At 41.6% G+C, this 6,662-nt stretch overlaps 1 long non-coding RNA gene across 1 annotated transcript; it reads left to right on the forward strand.

Moving 5' to 3' along the window:
- Positions 1-3,841: 3,841 nt before the first annotated feature.
- Positions 3,842-6,226, forward strand: LOC109273191 (uncharacterized). The gene is made up of 3 exons (XR_002082898.2): positions 3,842-4,109; positions 5,731-6,019; positions 6,118-6,226. It is a non-coding gene; the product is annotated as an uncharacterized LOC109273191 (long non-coding RNA).
- Positions 6,227-6,662: the final 436 nt, after the last annotated feature.

Here is a 6,662-nt window from a genome sequence, read left to right on the forward strand (position 1 = left end):
AGTTACAAAATTGTTTTCTTTTGATGAGACTTTTTAAGATCTACTCTCTTAGCAACATTTAAATACACAATACAGTACCATTAACTATAGTCCCCATGCTGTACAAAATAGCACAAAAACTATTTTGAAATCATTTTAAATTTGTGAAAGAGTTTCAAAAGTCATTCAGAAAGTTCTTGAATACCCTCATCCCGCTTCTAGTAATGTTAACTTCCTGGGTGGCAAAAGTACAACGCTCAAAACTAAGAACTTAATACTGTTGCAATCTAAATAAAAAGACTGAGGGTCGCCATTTTTTTCCATGGAAATCTGCTTCAGCATCCAGTTGAGGATCTCGCGTCTTACTTAGATGTCACATATCCTTAGTCTCCTCCATTCTGTGACATTTCCTTAACCATTTTTGTCTCTAGTGACCTTAATACTTTCAAAGAGTACTGATCAGTCAGTTTGTAAAACATCGCTCAATTTGAGTCTAATGTTTTCTCATGATGAGACTGAGGTCATGCATTTGTGTTAAGAATACCTCAGAAATAATATAGACTCTTCTCAGGCCATCATATTGGGGGTACATGATATCAGGATGTCATATTACTGGTAATGTTAATTTAACATGGTGTCAGCCAGGTTTCTCCAATGAAAAGTTAACAATATCTCCCTTTGTAATTAATACATATCTTGGGGGAGATACTTTGAGACTACACAAATATCTTATTTTTCCTCAAACTTTTGCCCATTAATTTTGGAAATCATTGATTGATTTTGCCTGCAACAATTTTTACTGTATTATTCTAATAGTAATTTTCTAGTTCCCTCATTCCATCTATATTTATTGGCTGGAAGTTTTCTGTAAAAAAAGCTGTCTCTTCTCCATTGATGTATTTATTCAATTACTTATTGGTATCATTACCAATAAATGTCCATGACATGGACTTTTATTTTATTCTATAAATTACAACCTGACTAGTCACGTTGTACATTTATTTTATTCTGTGGACATTTATGGACATTTATTTTATTCTATACTGTCATTATACAATCCAATAATGTCATTATTTATTTTGTTTTTCAAATGGTTCATCTTTGGCTATTGGAAGCTCTTTCATGCCTTTTGATATGCCTCCATCATCATTATTATTTTTTTTTACGTTTATTTAATTTGAGAGAGAGAGAGAGAGAGAGAGAATGTGTGAGGGGGAGAGGGGCAGAAAGAGAGAGAGACACAAAATCCAAAGCAGGATCCAGGCTCTGAACTGTCAGCACATAGCTCCATGCAGGGCTTAAACTCAAGAACCATGAGATCATGACCTTAGCCAAAGTCAGACGCTTAACTGACTGAGCCATCCAGGCACCCTGCCTCCATCATTGTTGTTGAACCCTTCCCAACTTTCTAGCACTTTGAGATGCAACAGACTCATATGTTTTCTCTTTTGTAGTCCCAGAATCAATCATGTCTCCAAGGAGCCCTGGTTCCTTTTGTTGGAGAATGGTATTTGGAACCCAAGATCTGGGTGCTTAGTTATGCTTATCATTCCTGGGGTGTCATTGTGTCTAGGCCTTCTCAAAAACAAGGCTATGAAATACACTAGCTCATGCACACACACACATATTTATTTCTGAGTATATCAGAAACCTATCCATCTATTTGGGCATGTATTTTATTTATTTGTCTATCTATCTATCTATCTATCTATTTTGAGAGAGAGAGTGTGAACGGGGGAGTAGGGGAGAGAGAGGAAGAGAGAGAGAGAGAGAGAGAGAGAGGGAATCCCAAGCAGGCTCTGTGCTGATAGCACAGAGCCCAATGCAGGGCTCGATCTTACCAATCATGAGTTCATGGCCTGAGCCGAATCAAGAGTCTGATGCTTAGCTGACTGAGCCAATCAGGTGCCCCCATTTGGGTACATATTTAAAAACCACAAATTCATACTAGTACCTCTAATATCAATCCAAAAATCTTGGGGTTCATTTAACCTCCCTTCTTTCCTTATTTTCTTAAATTAGTTTATTTCTTTTTAATTTCTTTTTAATTTTTTGAAGGAGAGCAAGAGAGTATGCATTCATGTGAAAGTAGGGGAGGGGCAGAGAGAGAGGGAGGGAGAGAATCCCAAGCAGGTTCCACACTCAGTGCAAAGCCCAACATGGGGCTCGATCCCGCAAACCCTGGGATCATGACTTGAGCCCAAATGAAGAGTCGCACGCTAAACCGACTGAGCCACCCAGGCGCCCCCTTTCTTTCCTTATTTTTAACTTTTTTCTCTGACAGTGAGAAGCTGGACTCTCATTATCTACACTATATTTACCTATTTTCTCAAGCATGGTATAAACATATAAAGTTGTGACCAAATTGCTTCTTTCTCTTTCCTAGGAGTTCCAGAAAAAGTTCCAAGATTGGTTCTTACCGGGCTGGGTTCTGTGCTCATCCCTGATCCATTTGCTGTGGCCAGAGGAGTGGATCAAGCTGATGAGTCAGGCCTGAGATACATGTCCACTCCTGAGACGGGGTGTGTGTGTGTGTGTGTGTGTGTGTGTGAGACTGTCCCATCTAAACCATAAGGATTAGTGTAGATGAGGGGTGGTTCCCAGAAATTAGAGTCCAATTATCAGAAGAAAGGGAAATAATTCTGGGCAGGTTAAAACCACAGATGTTCACTGCTCCATCGAGTGGGACAGTAGTACAGCAATGTCAATACTGAGAGAGGTGAGGGGTGGAGGAGTGAAGCATAGAAATACTTGCACGGATGCAAATGACTGCCAAAAGGTGAGTTGGTTTTTCCTTTTTTTAAAGTATGTACAGTTGATAAGAACGGGAATATTACCCCAATTTAGCAAGAGTCATTGCCAGGCTTGTTGGCTGGACCTACTTTAAGAAGAAATAAAGAGAAGCTTGCTTAACATGATGCTTTTTGTCCAATTTCATGCCGAAATTCCATGAAATGGCTGCTAGGTTCTGCTTAATTCCAACAGGCTTCTCTACCCAAGATTTGGGCAGCTGCCACAGGGAGGGATCAGTCAAGCCCTCTTGAATGGCTGGCTGCAGACTTTGAGATCACTTTTTTTAATGTTACTAATCAGCGGCTATAACTTAAAGCTCCTATAGAGTAGAAAAACTTCAAACTTCAAAATTGTTTGCAACGTTGGAAAGCCACAGAAACATTTAAGTAAGATGTAGAGTTGTTTGTTTTGTTTTGTTTTGTTTTTTAAAGGTACAGAGTTGGTGGCTGCTATTTAGTCTTGGGGTGTGAATTTGTTCTAAACCTCTTCGGTTGTTGCTCCCTTTTTACTGCCTTTTGTCTTATTAATACTTCATTTGTATAGAAACTTCCTTAATTAAACAGTGCATTTCATTAATCTAGCATTTGGCTAAAAATCACATCTTAATGAGATTTTATATCTCCCAGCCTTTTTAAAAAATCAACTGCCTCTTTTAAGGGGCTTGGCCCTTTTTCTCTTCTGGGTTATTAGAATGTGTCTACTATGGAATACAACAGCCTTTATGCAGCAACTCAGTGGTTTAATCACAATGCAAAAACAACATTGCTAATCTGAACAATCTACATGGATGACAACTCATTGGAATAACTATCAATTAACAACATAATTGTCATTTATCCGTTGCCAACATTAAAATAGGCAATTGTTACTTCTATGAGCCTTTTGTGCTTTTTTTCCCCCTTCTCTTCACAGGGTGTGGATATAGGGCAGGGACCTGGGTTGAAAACTTGAAACTGACGACCAAGTTACTTGCTGTTTTAATCATTGAATCATCTTTCTTATAGTTGTTCTGAAGTAAAACAGTGGTCCTAGTCATAAAATTTCATGCCAGGCTTGGCAGGTCGACCTTGCTTTGGTTCTGAAATCTCTATAGCATCAAACGTGTTGCCAGGTCTATATTCTCTCTAATCAAGGGCTATTATAGACAGAGCATGACATGCGAGTTCTCTCCCATTTTGTTCCAACAAGATCATGTCAAAGAAAACCCAGCCTCTGTACGAAGGCAGAGTCTGCTTTTGCCAGTGCAGCTGAAAAGAACTTAGCCCAGCAGCCTCGGATAATGACCTCCGTGTTTTCCTCTCTACGCGATTGCAACATAGAGACCTGAGCCTCTATAGGTGAGTGGGCAAAAATAGAAGGAAAAGAATCAGGGTTTGGTGGAGAAGGGCGCTGTGAAGATCAGACGTACCATGACCACCTTATGAGTTGCCTATCTTTCTGTCTCTTAGCAGAAGACAGGTGGCAGGGCGGAATTAGGTTCCTGGTCATGCAGGATCCCCTTCAGGAAGAGCTGCCTAAAAGTAAGACTCCAACTTGTGTTTGGGCACAAATCAATTCACGGTGAAGTGATTTCTAGTGAAGGCCCAGAAGTAGCGAGAATAAAAATTAGCACATACATCCAACCGGCTCTTTTGCATTGGGCCAATTCATCCACACATCATCACCGGGTACTTCTCCATTTGGAGACAGAAGTTTGACTTGGAACTTGCAACAAACATTCACTTCCTCCTTGGGGGGCACCATAGGGGAATGGAGAAACAGGGTTTTAAGCCAGACCCCAGGTATTGGAATAGCAGCACTTCGAGCTACGGCCAGGGGGTGTTCAGGCTCCTTTCTTGGGTCTTTAATTTCTTACCTCTAAAATGATGAGAATCATTCCACTTTGCAGGGTTGTGTAGAGGATTAAGTGCACTGATGGTGCTTACATGGCCGGTTGCTATTAAAGAGATAGCTACAGGGGCGCCTGGGTGGCTCGGTCGGTTAAGCGTCCGACTTTGGCTCAGGTCATGATCTCACAGTCCGTGGGTTCGAGCCCCGCGTCGGGCTCTGTGCTGACCGCTCAGAGCCTGGAGCCTGTTTCAGATTCTGTGTCTCCCTCTCTCTTTGCCCCTCCCCTGTTCATGCTGTGTCTCTCTCTGTCTCAAAAATAAATAAACATTAAAAAAAAAATTAAAAAATAAAGAGATAGCTACAAAGACACTTTTACTGACCTAAAGATGTTTAAGTTAATGAAATAGCCTTGCTTCTTTGATCTTAATGAAAGGGAATTTAAATTCTTAAAAATTAAAAAAAAATCTTCAATGAGTGATTACATTTTATTTTATTTTTTTAATGTTTATTTATTTATGAGACAGAGAGAGACAGAGCATGAACGGGGGAGGGGCAGAGAGAGAGGGAGACAGAACCGGAAACAGGCTCCAGGCTCTGAGCCATCAGCCCAGAGCCCGACGCAGGGCTCGAACTCATGGACCACGAGATCGTGACCCGGGCTGAAGTCGGACGCTTAACCGACTGAGCCACCCAGGCACCCCAAAGTGATTACATTTTAGAGCTCACTTTTGGAATTCAGTGGGCTGTTATTGTTATTACTATGCATAGTAACTTCAATAGTGAGCTCCTGAATCAAGCTTTTCTGTGCAGCTGGATGGGTGCTGTCGGTAAGCGAGCCAGTTTTGCAAACAGAGTGTGACATGTACAGGTGGAATTTAATAACAATATAGCAAATATCCTTTGTCTTCCCCTCGTGGGTACATCATTTGATTGTTTATAGTATAGCCAGCATTCCAAAGACAGCAAGAACGCTTTCTTGTACTAATTTAACCGTTGTGTTTTGGAGAAGATATAGCTCTGCTTTTTATGCCCCTTTGGCTTAGGGTTGGGGCAGGAGGGCGGCGCTTTTTACGTGCCAAAGAACAAGTTTTCCGTTTATGTAATGTTTTGCCTATTTTTCTTCTCTAGACGCTTCCCTGAAGCCAGCCCATTGTTGTGCTAGTCACTGATGACCCTGGTGATTCTGGCCGCCTGCGTGCTTCTCCCGCGGTGTGGGAAACACACTTTACCTTGTGGCTCCGCCCTTCAAAGGTTCTGTTTGCCGCACGGAAGAACTGTTGACTCTGCCAATCGGGAACGTCTCATTGCATCCTTTTTCCACACCATCTGTCTGACCTGGACCCATTCCAAACACTACGGCTCTGCTGGCAGAATGGTCTTCCTGCTACAGAAGTTGTGTAATCTGCTAATTGACAGGGTAAGGAAAATTTGTATTTGGGTTACAGCTGAAAAGTTGGATGTTTCTTTGATGGGGCTTTAAATACTGACATATGCTGCATTGGTTTTTGATTTTAGGCATCCCGTTTGTGCATAATCACGCACTCTCCCCTGTGTTCTCTGCCTCATTGAGAATATGGCATCCTTCGGAGAAGAACACCGATGTGGTCTACCAGAGAATTATCCTCTACCTGGTGTACTCATGAAGCAACGATTTTATTATTATTATCTCTTTGTAGTATGAGACAGATGGCAAAGCAGGAGTTTGCTTTACTGAACGAGATGCAGTGTTGGTCACGGCAAATCGCCTGGAATGGTTAATATCTTCAGTCGTTGTTGTGTCTAATGAGCGTGTTCGCTTTGGTACAAGGCCTGGTCCTACACTCAGCCCCTCATTTAAGTGCCAAGTTGTTGTCGATCCTCTTTTTGTGCCCATAGGCTAAGGGTAGAAGAATCCTAGAGAAGGAAATATCTTTAAAATCGCGCTGTTCAAGTGCACCCTTGGGGTCATCCTTCTCTTAAAATTGTGCTTTTAAATCTTAGCGTGAGCAAACCCCACGTCAGCAGGCGTGGTCGTGCGCAACAACGAGACCCGTGTCCCTAAAGCACGATCCGCTCTACAC

The sequence above is a fragment of the Panthera pardus genome, unplaced genomic scaffold, assembly GCF_024362965.1.
Source record: "Panthera pardus isolate Hobbes unplaced genomic scaffold, ASM2436296v1 HiC_scaffold_10, whole genome shotgun sequence".
NCBI lineage: Eukaryota > Metazoa > Chordata > Mammalia > Carnivora > Felidae > Panthera > Panthera pardus.